The sequence below is a fragment of the Acomys minous genome (genome assembly GCF_964271855.1).
Source record: "Acomys minous genome assembly, chromosome: 13".
Lineage (NCBI taxonomy): Eukaryota > Metazoa > Chordata > Mammalia > Rodentia > Muridae > Acomys > Acomys minous.
The window spans coordinates 61,829,447-61,841,951 of record NC_140495.1 but is presented as its reverse complement, the minus strand read 5'-3'; positions in this window follow the sequence as shown (position 1 = coordinate 61,841,951).

Here is a 12,505-nt window from a genome sequence, read left to right as displayed (position 1 = left end):
TCTATATCATGTAAGACTGACAGCAAAAGAGAAATGCTTGTGGGTAGGTCAATGCGATCAAGAGCGACTGTGTGACTCCCTCCCTACCGTCTTGACTCTGTGGCTCATTGGTCACTAATATACAAAACTTTTTCTGTGAAAGCAAGCCTAAGAAGAGAGGCAGGACACTTGAAGGCTCCTCCCGGTTGGGAGTGAGGAGAGCTAGAAGGATGAATCTGTGTTTCTGAGGGTGCCTGAAAGACAGATTCTCAGTAAAGATATATGCTCAGGGGAGTCTGGGCGTCCTAAAGGCTAGACTGCTCAAGAGAAGGCTAGGTAATGTCCAGGCCTACGAGCAAAGCCAGACACAAGCCTGCTTTGACGAGTGATGGGCACTATGAAGGAAGACCTTAGCATCCCCGAAGCATCTGGGGATCATCTGGTTGTCAGAAAAGTCTGTTCCCAATGTCTGCCAAAGAATAGCTCCTAAGCCGGGCGGTGGTGGTGCAAACCTTTAATCCCAGCACTCGGGAGGCAGAGGCAGGTGGATCAATGTGAGTTGGAGGCCAGCTTTGTCTGCAAAGTAAGTCTAGGTCAGCCAAGGCTACAAGGTCATAGTTTTTTCCTTCCTCCAGGGGCTACTGTCTTAAGGTATGTAGGAGGCTTGTCCCCAGATTCTGTCAAGTGACAAGTATGCTAATCATCTCAAGCACACAAAAGTGCTTAGGCTAGTGCCTGGTGCATAGGACAGTCTCTCACCAACAAGGACCCAAAGGCTCTGGAAGGTCCCTGTATTACCTTCCTGTACGTCTCCTACACACAGTAGGAGTAGCTCTCGGAGGAAGGATTACGTTAATTAGGTTACTTGGGAAGATCCGCATTAAAAGTTGGTGGCACTGTTCCTCAGGTTTGGGTCCTGGCCTGAAAGAAAGGAGAAAGCTAGATCAACACAAGCTTTCTGCTTCTTGTATTTGGATCCTGCTGCTGTGATTTTCCTGCCAAGATGGACTCTAACCTGTAACTGTGCGTCAGAAACATCCTTTTCTCCTTTAAGTTGCCTTTGTCATGGTAAGTCACTACAGCAACAGGAAAAAACTAGGACAGTGCCTGAATTCATTTGACCCACAATTCCGTGGGGGTGGATACTATGCTCCTACAGATGGGGAAACAGGCCTAGAGGGCTCCAGTCATTTGGCTACGGGCATGCTAGGTGGACCCCACAGCTGGCATATGACACTGTGCTTCTGACTGCTTCACCACTGACTGGGCTTGGTGACAGTGAAGGGTGCAGCTGGTGTAGAAGCACCCTCGCCGATGCCCATCAACTGTTGCCTTGAATTTCTGCTGTCCAGTATATGACTTAATGTGCTTGCTTTGGCAGCACATAGGCTAAAATTGTAGCACTACTGAGATTAGTGTGGCCCCTATGCAAGGATGACACCCAAATTCATGGTTTAGTAGCTATTCTATTCTATTCTTTTTTTTTTTTTCTGAGACAGGATTTCTCTGTGTAGCCTTGGCTGACCTAGACTCACTTTGTAGACCAGGCTGGCCTCGAACTCACACTGATCCGCCTGCCTCTGCCTCCCGAGTGCTGGGACTAAAGGTTTGCGTCACCACACCCAGCTTAGTAGCTAAGCTGCCAGCTTATTGGCAGACGTGGCAATAGACTTTTCTGACAACCAGATGATTTTGAGATGCTAAGGTCTTCCTTCACAACGACATTCATTCCTGATGGGTCTGTGCCCTTTGTCATCCCGCCTGGATTAGGCTGTTGTATTTTCCCATTGACTTTAATCACGGGACACAGTTGCACCAAGGGATGCCCTGAAGGCTCTCCTGCACCCCACACATTTTCTTTCTCACCTCCACTGTGGAGAAGCCATCCACGTTCCCCATGGTCATCTGGGCCAATCACCCTTCTGACACCGTTGATCCTTTCTTAGCCTGTTGGTCTCAGGGCATCAGACGCCCAAAGTTGCCAGGGGAACTCTGAGCTTCCAGTTCAATTGTGTGTTTGTTGTAGCTCCTGGCAGAAGCACCCCCTGACAACTGGAACCGGAAATTGTAGGCCAGTGCGTAAAGTGGTCTGTAAGTCCATGTATGGCGGTTCTGGCAGAAGCATTATGTGCAGGAAGGGCAAATCCATAACCATAACAAGTATCTTCTCCAGTAAGGACAAAGTACTGTTCTTTCTGTGGAAGAAGTGGTCCAGCATCGTCAACCTGCCACCAGGTCATGGGCTGGTCAGGGACTTGGATAGGGAATGAGTGGGAAATGGTGGGAAATGGTACCTGAGGAGGAAGTATGTGGCTAGATCTCTCCAAATGGATGAAGGATGTGAAGATGCTCTTGTGCCATGTAAATGCTCATCAAAGGGGGATGCCAGCTGAGGAGGAGTTCAGCAATCGAGTAGATAGGATGACACATTCTGTGGACAGTCAGTCTCTTTCCCCAGCCATCCCTGACATTGCTCAATGGACCTATGAACAAAGTGGCTACCACAGCTCAACAACATGGCTGCCACTCTCCAAAGCTGCCACATCAAGGAAACAGAGGGAGATCAGTGTTGAGTTGCCTCAGTTTATTCTTTTACCTTTTTATTTAGACCACGACCCCTGCCCATGAGTCAGTGCTCCTTACTTTGAAGGTGGGTCTTTCCTCTTTAGTTAAGCCTGTCTGGACATGTACCCATAGCCATGCCTATGGGTTCCTTGGTGATTCTAACCCAGTAAAGCCAACAGTGAAGACTCACTACCACAGTCACCCAGGACACAGGACACAGGACAGAGCTGGGATGTAAAGGAGGTTTTTTATCACTTTAATTTTTTTTTGTTACACTTATGTGTGTGTGTGTATGTATATGAACAGATGAGCATGTGAGGATCAGAAAACAACTCGAGGGAGCTCATTGTCCATGCAGGTTTAAATTCAAGTTCAAGCTTGGTAGCACGAACTCACGGAGCCATTTGGCACGTCCAAGCTTTTTAGTGCTCTTGCCTCGATATCACAACTAAAGGAGTGATGATTGATGATTGGCCACTTGGATGTGGCCAAACATTTAGCTTCAAGGCATACTGCAAAATGCATACGTGGGGGAAAAGGGTGGGCAGAAAAGGCCAAGATAGAAATGCTAGTGTGGGGCTGGAGAGATGGCTCAGCGGTTAAGAGCACTGCCTGCTCTTCCAGAGGTCCTGAGTTCAATTCCCAGCAACCACATGGTGGCTCACAACCATCTATAATGAGATCTGGCGCCCTCTTCCGGTGTGCAGGTGTACATACAAGCAGAACATTTATGTGTAATAAATAAATCTTTTTTAAAAATGCTAGTGTGGTGAGGAAGGGGTAAATGAGGGCACAGGCCATGGGATGGGGGGGGGGTCCCCTGGGCTCTAGTAAAAGGGGAACTGGACACAAATGAAAGGAGAAGGGAATGAAGAGAGAATACTAAGTTACCCAGATGGTAGTGAGGCCTCTGCCAAAGCCCCGAAGACATGAGACGAGCCTCTATGCCTCGTGATGATTTTGAAGCCAAGAAGGATGTTTATTAGCGAAGTCGTACACACCAGAAGCCTGGACTGAAGGCAACTTTCTATGTAAAGGGACTGAAAGCGACAGATTCCCAGAGATACTGCAACAGAGACAGTCTGGGGTGACAAGTCCCAGCACAGCCCAGCTCCGCCTCCTGTCCTGGCTCCTCTTGCCAAACCCCTGTCCTACTTCAGGGCAGGAAAATGAGTTTGACTCTCCCAGGGATGCGCTGCAGCCTCACCTCAGTGCCCATCCCCCACCCCGCCTCACCTACAAGCTCATTCCATCCCACAGCCAGCGATGGCAAGGAAGACAGGCTAGCGAGAACTTGGGGTGTCACCATTTTACACACAAAAAGCCAGGCACAAGAATGCCCCCAGCTGCAGTGCTAGCCCCACAGCCAGATCCTAAGTCCCAGTCACTTTACTTCCAGACACCACACCCGAACTCAGGAGATCCTGGACAGACGGAGCCAGAATTACCCACCGCCTTTTCCCCAGGGCGCCATTGGTATCCACACACATTTGTTTTCTCTATAGGAGGCAAGCCCAGTGTTGACAGAGGCAGGTGGCTATCTTTGAGTTTGAGGCCAGCATGGTCTACAGAGTGAGTTGCAGGATGGCCAGGACTATACAGGAAAACCATGCCTCAAAACAAAACAAAAGAAATTAAGGCAACATAGGTGCCAGATGCCAAAGAGGATGTGGAAATAGACAGTGAGTAATATGCTGATGTCATGGGTATCAAGCATTTACGCTAGAAGCATCCTTAGAGTTCACTGAATGAAATCTTCTTTTCAGCTGGCCGTGGTGGCCCACACCTTTAATCCCAGCACTTGGGAGGCAGAGGTAGATGGGTCTCTGTGAGTTCAAGGCTAGCCTGGTCTACAAAGTGAGTCCAGGACAGCCAGGGCTACATAGAGAAACCCGGTCTCGAAAAAGAAGGGGGGGGGGGAAAGAAAGAAAGAAAGAAAGAAAGAAAAGAAAAAGAAAGAAATCCCCTTTTCATATGAAACTTGGGTTCAGAAATCAGAGACTTGGCCTCCATAGATGCTCCTAATGCTCTGTCTGTCTTAGTTGCTGTGAAGAGACACCTTGACCACGGCAACTGTCATAAAGGAAAGCACTTCATTGGGGGTTTAGTCAATCGGTATCACAGTGGGGAGCACGGCGGGGAGCATGGTGGGGAGCACAGCAGGGAGCACGGCAGGGAGTGCGGTGGGGAGCACGGCAGGGAGCAGGCAGACATGGCACTGGAGGAGTAGTTGAGGGTTCTTCATCCGGATCCAGATGCAGCAGGAAGACAGACAGATTCTGGGACCCCTCCCTTCAGCTTTTGAAACCTACTCACAGTGAAACATTTCCTCGAATAAGGCCACACCCTCTAGTCTTTTCAAATAGCGCCACTTCCCAAGCAATCAACTATATGAGCCTGTGAGGGTCATTCCTGTTCTAACGACTACACCATCCCTCCTCTGATCACGGTCCTCTATGGCTGCATGTCACAAATAACCCCCTACTTTAGAGGCCTAAGATTGTTTTACTACCTCTAAGATTGCTGTGGGTTGTAGTTGGGGCAAGGCTCAGCTGGGTGGTTCATTGTGTCGCATGCAGATGAGCCACTTGGGGGTTCGGAAGCATCCTGTCTGGCTGGGCATCTCTCTGTGGTCAGGGAGTCTCGGGGCCTCGCTATGTGGCCTCTCACTGGGGATAGCTTACTTGTTTTGTTTCGAGACAGGGTTTCTCTGTGCAGCCTTGGCTGTCCTGAACTCCTATGTAGACCAGGCTGGCCTTGAACTCACAGTGCTCCACCTGCCTCTGCCTCTGAAGTGTTGGGATTAAAGGCGTGCACTAGCACGTCCGGCTTGCTGGGCATAGTTTAAGCCTCCCTCTACAACGGTGATCTCAGGTCACTCAGACTAATTATGTGGCAAGTCATCATATCTCCAGATGCAATAATATCTCAAGAGAATCAGGTGAACCCGTCCCACGTTTTGTCACTTTAATATTAGGCGTCCCCTATTGTCACTTGTACTTTAGTTACAAGGCTACTAAAAGGCAACCTAGGCACTGCCTCGCAATGAGAAGAGTGTCACCGTGACAGGATGAGAACACATGGGGGCTGACGAGATGGCTCAGTAGTTAAGAGCACTTGCTGCTCTTCCAAAGGTCCTGAGTTCAGTTCCCAGCACAAAAGCTGAGCCGCTTACAAGCACCTTTAACTATAGCTCCAGGGGATCTGATGCCCTCTTCTGGCCTCCAAGGGTGTGTGCATGTGTGTGCACATAAACTCATACCCATATACACATAAATAATAAAAATAAATCTTAAAAGTAAAGCAAAAACAGAGCCAGGCAGTAGTGGCACATATCTTTAATGCCACTACTCAGAGGTAGAGGCATTGGGATCACTGTGAGTTCAAGGCCAGCCTAAGCTACATAGTGAGACTCTGTCTCAAAAAACCAAAATACAAGCTCTGGTGGTGGTGGTGGTGGCGGCGGCGGCGGCGGTGGCGGTGGCGGCGGTGGTGGAGGCAGAGGCAGGCAGATCACTGTGAGTTCAAGGCCAGCCTAGTCTACAAAGTGAATTTAGGACAGCCAAGGCTTCACAGAGAAACCCTGTCTCAGTTAAAAAAAATAAATATATATGTATATATATATATATGTACGTACATACATACATACATACATACAGAAAAACCAAGAACAACTAAAATAAGTTTCAAAGGCAGTAAATGGAGGTCATGTATGTCTTTTGTCCCCTTTTTATTTGGTGCTACATTTGTCAAAGCTGAGAAACCATTGCTAACTACTGCCTTGGGAAAAACTCCATATTTATTCAGATTTTTCAGGTTTCCACTAATTATTTTCTTTAATTTATTTATGTTTATTTTAAATGCATTGATGTTTTGCCTGCACGTATGTCTGTGTGAGGGTGTTGGGTCCCCTGGAACTGGAGCTACAGACAGCCATGGGCTGCCCTGTGTGTAGAACCCAGGTCCTCTGGAAGAGCAGCCAGTGCTCTCAACCACTAAGCCATCTCTTCGGCCCTACCACTAGTTATAGTGGTGGGGATTTATCTACTTTTTATTATTACCTTTATTTGCTTGTCTGGCTTGTATATATGTGTATGCGTAAGTACACATGCCTCCACCTGTGCGTAAAGGTCAGAGTATAACCTGCAGGAGACAGTTATTTCCTTTCACCATGTGGGTCTCCCGAATCTAACTCATGGAGTTCAGACTTGAAGGCATCTCACTGGCCCTCTACTAGTTTTTTTTTTCCAGGATTTACTTTCAGATACCATGTCATATTTTGCTGGCCTCACTTTTATCAGGATTACCATGAATGATACAAGATCATAGGAGATCATTCTGGAGAGTTGAGGTATTGCAATGGGAAGGCAATGGGAGAAGGCTCAGGAGGTAAAGGTGTCTGCTGCCAATGATGGCGATCTGAGTTCGACCCCTAGAAACTACATAGTAGAATGAAGGAACTGACTCCAGAAAGTTCTCCTCTGACCTCCATATGCAGGCTGTGGCACATGTACATTCATAAACATACACAATAAGGCTGGGCGGTGGTGGTGGCGGCGGTGGCAGCGCACGCCTTTAATCCCAGCACTTGGGAGGCAGAGGCAGGTGGATCTCCATGAGTTCGAGGCCAGCCTGGACTACAGAGTGAGTTCCAGGACAACCAGAGCGGTTATACAGAGAAACCCTGTCTCAAAAAACAAAAACAAAACAAAACAAAACAAAAATAAACATACACAATAAATAATAAATAAATACAATTAGGAAAAAAGAAAGAGGCAACAGTGACTGGATCAGGGTATAAGAGTCAAATTGTGAAAAGTAGCTAAATGTTAGGGCTGGAGAGATGGCTCAGTGGCCAAGAGCACTGTCTGCTCTTCCAAAAGACCAGGGCTCAATTCCCAGCACCCACATGGCAGCCCACAAGTGTCTGTAACCCCAGTTCCAAGGGATCTGGCACCCTCACACCAATGCACATATAATAAAATTAAACAAATTATTTTTTAAAAAAAGAAAAGAAAAGTAGTTAAATGTCAAGTACTTTGTTGTTGTTGTTGTTGTTTTGGTTTTTGAAATAAGATTTCTATGTGTAGCCTTTCTGTCTTGGAATTCACTTTGTAGGCCAGGCTGGCCTTGAACTCAGAGTTCCACCTGCCTCTGCCCTCAGACTTCTGGCATCAAAGGCGTGCGCCACCGTGTCGGGCTAAATCCTTGATAGATTTGAAGGTGGAATCTGCAGGCTGTAGACTGAAAGAGAAGGAAGAGGGTTTGGGAGGATCATCCAGCAGTACAGAGCTTGTTTGAACCATCATGAAGACCCGAGTCTGAATCCCCGGAACCTACACAAAGCCAGGAATGCTGTATCTCTGTGGTCCCAGTTTTTCCACGGCAAAGCCTCTCTCTGGAAGCTCGTGGACAAGCTAGCCAGGCAAACTAAGTGCACTGGCAAACAACAAGCACATCCTGCCGCAAACAAAGGTCCTCTGACCTTCAGGTACCCCCACACATGCATATACATGTCATAGATATGCATGCATACACACATCGTAAATACACATGCGTACACACAGATCATAGATACACATGCATGCTCACACACACCATACATACACATCATACATTTACTTGCATGCACACACTATACAGACATACATCCTGTGTACATGAATATACACACTTTAGAAATGTACATCTTTTTATTTTTTTGAGACAGGGTTTCTCTGTGTAGCCTTGGCTGTCCTGGACTCACTTTGTAGACCAGGCTGGCCTCAAACTCACAGCGATCCACCTGCCTCTGCCTCCCTAGTGCTGGGATCACAGGCGTGCACCACCACGCCGGGCTGGTGGCAGGTGTTTATAGTCTCTGGGCTCACTGGCCAGCCGGCCTACTCCAGGAACTCTGTGCCAGTGAGTGATCTGTCTGAAAAAACAAGGTGGATGACAGCTTCTGAGGAGCCAAGGAGTCAGTCCTCTGAATTACACATGTGCCCAGATGAGAGAGAGAGGGAGGCCCAGAGAGGAGAGATCAAACATGAAATTATTTTGATGACTTTGCCCTAATATGTGACAGGTGGGGTATCCTACCAGCTGAGACAGGTAAAACTGACAAGGGGAGGCTGTTTGGAGTGGAATCAGGGCTTGGCGTTTGCGAGTGCTCAATCTGTTAATCCAAGTGGAGGAGTCAGGCAGAAGATCTGTGCCTTGAGACCTTCTCGAGACTTGAGACTGACTGTCTTACAAAGCTTCTGTTTAAAGTCACTGGGTTGAACAGCACCAGGAAGGAAGGAAGAGAAGATAGAAAAGAAGACGGGGTGTGGAGTCCCAGGAATGCAGAAGAAATCCCCCCTGCACCCCCAGATCTTACTGTGTAGCCCAGGTTGGCCCAGAACTTACTATGTACCTAGGCAGGCCTGAAATATGCAGTGATCTTATCCCAGCTGCCCGAGTGCTTGGATTACAGGTGTGAGCCACCATAGCTAGCTTAGACAAATATATCTGAAGCATTTTCAATAAACAGGAGTAGAAAAAAATGTAGATGGAATCTGTAGAGAACCAGAGGTTATCTGCTTGGTTTTTTCCGCTCCTAAGTTCTTTCTTTCTTTCTTCTTTTTTTTTTTTTTTTTTGGTTGTTTTTTTTTTTTTTTCTGAGGCAGGGTGTCTCTGTGTAGACTTGGCTGTCCTGGACCCACTTTGTAGACCAGGCTGGCCTCGAACTCACAGCAATCCGCATGCCTCTGCCTCCCAAGTGCTAGGATTATAGGTGTACGCCACCATGCCCGGCTTCTTTCTTTCTTTCTTTCTTTCTTTCTTTCTTTCTTTCTTTCTTTCTTTTTTTCCAAGACAGGGTTTCTCTGTGTAGCCTTGGCTGTCCTGGACTAACTTTGTAGACCAGGTTGGCCTCAAACTCAAAGCAATCGCTTGCCTCTGCCTCCTGAGTGCTGGGATTAAAGGCGTGCACCACCACCACCCGGCTCTTTCTTTCTTTCTTTTTCTTTCTTTCTTTCTTTCTTTCTTTCTTTCTTTCTTTCTTTCTTTCCTAAGACAGGTTCTCACTGTGTAGCCCTGGCTGATCTGAAACTTGGGAGGTAGACCAGGCTAGCCTCAAACTTGCAGAGCTCTGTCTGTCTCTGCCTCCCAAGTGCTGGCATTAAAGGCGTGTGCCACCACATCTGGTTCTTAGCATGGACTTTTAAGATTGATGTTGGAAGTATTCTAGGAGGGCCCAGGGCAGCTCCCTCTGGAGCTCATATGGGTAGTTCTACTAGTCTGCTAGTCAACGCCAGTCAAAAAGGTCAACCTAAATTCAAGGGATTCAAAACAGCCCGACACTGAGACAGGAGGTAGTGCAGTGGCGTCCTTACAATCTACAATCCACAGCGGGGGGGCACTGCATTTACTGCGCTGAGTCATCGAGAGAGCTCCCCACCCCATCAAGTCTCAGGCCCCCAAAGGAAGAAAAAAGTCACCAGATATTACAAAGAAGTGGGAGTGAGGAGAATGACAACAAGCCACGTGCTAAAATCTTCAGAGACTGAGGGGGCGGCAAGTGACACTGTCAACTGCAAAAGCGATCTTCTTCATAGTTTTATCAGTGATGTTTAATCTACTCCATCAATGAAAGGGGGCCGTTCTTCTTCACACTGCCTCTGGCTCAGTCATTCATCAGTACAGGAGGGTCTGGGATCAGTCTCTGGGACTGGCGGTGGGGGTGGGGGGATGGAGCCACCGTTTCTCAGGAATCTCTATTCACAGGGCCACCTGGATCGGTGTTCAATACTTGTTTGCTGAATGGATCTATAATGACACAAAAAGTAATACATATCGATATAATAGAATCTTTGTCTTCTTGATTAATTGATTCCTTCTTTCCCTTTCAAAAAGTATGAATATAAGTAAAAATATAAGTGTTGGCTACACACACACACACACACACACACACACACACACACACACGGCTAGGTTAAGTAAATTAGAGTGCGCCTGTTTAATGGATTATTATATAACCACTAAAAATTGTGTTTCTTAGGACTATTAACATATGATGTGAGGTTTTTTCCCCCTCCAATTTAGAGCTTTGTAAGTACATTACAATTATGCCTATGCTCAAACACCAAAGATGGGGGAACTGATATTGATAACAGCTTTATCAAGACCAAGGACCACAGATTAATTTTGTTTTACTTCATTAAAAAACACTATACATATTCATTGTGAGGAAGTAGAGATGATAAGAAGTAATAATGAGGAAAAAAATCTGAGCTAGGTGTGGTAAATAGATGCCTGTAATTCTGACACTAAGGAGAAGCAGCAATTCAAGGTTATCCTCAACTACATAGTAAGTTTCAGGCCAGCCTGGGCTACTTAAGGCCTTGTTAAAAGAAAGGGAAGGAAGGAGTCAATTAATGAAGAAGGTCAGCAAAGATTCTATCATCCTACCTCACAGGCAGCTATTGCCAGTATTGGAGTCCGCTGTTTCTCTTCTTCACCTCCCCACTCTGTTTCTATCTATGAGAAAGACGGAGGGAGGAGGGAGAGAGGGAGGGAGAGACAGACAGAGGGACAGAAATAGAGATAGAGAGCTCTTCTTATGAAGCCCAGGCTGCCTTCATCTTGAAATCCTTGTTTTTTGCAATCCTTTAACTTGAAAAAGTTGACTTAATAATCATATCATGTGGCACTCCAGGCTTATGTTTTCTACACTAATTATTGATGCTATGGGCTTGCAATTCTTGCTACAACAAAATAACAACAAAACTTAGAACAAAATAAATGATAGAGGCCGGGCGTGGTGGCGCACGCCTTTAATCCCAGCACTTGGGAGGCAGAGGCAGGCGGATCTCTGTGTGTTCGAGGCCAGCCTGGTCTACAAAACCAGACTAGGACAGCCAAGGCTACACAGAGAAACCCTGTCTCGAAAAACCAAAAAAATAAAAAAAATAAAAAAAAATAAATAGATAAATAAATGATAGAAGCCCACTTGCAACTCAAACCCAGACAGCCTCTAGGAAAGAGCCAGAACGCAGTGGAAGTCAGCTAGAGAGCTGGGATTGGGCGTTGGTGCTTTGTCAGGTGTAGACTACAGGCATTGCCTTGTCCCTGTAGTCACAGTTGGAAGCCACTCTGTGAGGCTAGGGAAGTCATCTTCCAACAGTTTCACCTTAAAGGAGGGGAGGTTCCATAGGCAGACCTGGAGTCCACGGGCAGCCTTCCCTTTCTCAACACTTTCAGCAAACCAAACAACAGAAATAAACTTAGGGGTCCTTGTTTTGCTCAGGTTTTTGAGTCATTAGCTCAATGGGGTAAAGAGGCCTACAAGGGCAATTCTCCCTACCCTCCCGCAAAACTCTGTCTGAGATCTGGGGGCAGTGAACTGAGGTGGGGATGTTCAGAGGCAGGGGCTTAGGGGGAATACCAGTAGGCAGGGGCAGCCTAGTCCAGGCAGGCTTCCTGGTAGCGGGCTTGGTCAGAGAAGACTGGGAGCAGATTGGAGCAGAGAAGGAGGTTACACTGGAGTGATGTTTATGTATGTATGGTCCATCTTGGAAGAGGTAGCGAAGAAAGAAGCCAACAGAGAGCAGGCGCTGACCTACGAAGTCAGTGACGAAGCTCTGCAAGGCGGGGAGGCGTGGGCTGGTGACAGGAGGAAGGTGGCGAGTGGCGAGCAAGCGTGTCTTCAGTGTGTTCGGGCTAAAACATGAGAACCCTGAAGGGCTAATTGAGAATCATGATGCGCAGTAGACAGCGGCGCTCAGAGGCGGGGAGTGGGTGAGGGGCAGAGTGGGGCCAGCGGCTGGGGTGGGTTGGGTTAGGCTAGGTGGGAAAACAGCAGGGCGCGCACCTTCGGCTCCTCACTTGACAGTGTGTGCCCATTTCAGTTCCTTTGATTTTCTAGCTTCGGAGGAAGAAAGGCGAGGCTGGGGGGCTGGGGGCTTGTGGGCCGAGAAGGGAGGGGCAAGGAGGGTTG